At 41.1% G+C, this 562-nt stretch overlaps 1 non-coding gene across 1 annotated transcript; it reads left to right on the forward strand.

Annotated features, from left to right (window-relative positions):
- Positions 1 to 466: 466 nt before the first annotated feature.
- Positions 467 to 538, forward strand: trnag-ucc (transfer RNA glycine (anticodon UCC)). Its single transcript has one exon. It is a non-coding gene; the product is annotated as a tRNA-Gly (tRNA).
- The last annotated feature ends 24 nt before the right edge of the window (positions 539 to 562 follow it).

Here is a 562-nt window from a genome sequence, read left to right on the forward strand (position 1 = left end):
TTGTACATTTTAGATTCAATGTCTTGAAAAACAAAGCAGTTTGATAATGGAATTTTGTAGTGCTTGACCAGACAAAATGTGTTCTGGACATTCAAAGTTGTGCCTTGTTAAAACAGACATTTGATTGACCATTGACAACGATGTTTCTGGGCTACAGGACTGTCAATGACTGATTTATCTCCATTTCACTTTTGGAGTTCTACTCTAGCATGGGAACAACAGGGACAGTTATATTCCTTCTGCTCTGTAGAATTTTGCACCAAGCACCTCGTTATTGACAAAGTTTCAACACTGGAGACTTGAACTCGGATCACTGGATTCAGAGCCCAGAGTGCTGACTTTACACCATGAAACCCAAGTGATCAAGTTTGCTGTAATCAATGTCGAACGTGTTAATACACAATGACATTTACTAACTCAATTTTCCCTTCACCTGATTTTTTGTCATTATGGAATGCCCTTTCAGGCGTTGGTGGTATAGTGGCTAGCATAGCTGCCTTCCAAGCAGTTGACCTGGGTTCGATTCCCAGCCAACGCATTCGTAGTCGCCTGTTGTCATGTG

This window comes from Anoplopoma fimbria, unplaced genomic scaffold, assembly GCF_027596085.1.
Source record: "Anoplopoma fimbria isolate UVic2021 breed Golden Eagle Sablefish unplaced genomic scaffold, Afim_UVic_2022 Un_contig_5669_pilon_pilon, whole genome shotgun sequence".
NCBI classification, from domain to species: domain Eukaryota; kingdom Metazoa; phylum Chordata; class Actinopteri; order Perciformes; family Anoplopomatidae; genus Anoplopoma; species Anoplopoma fimbria.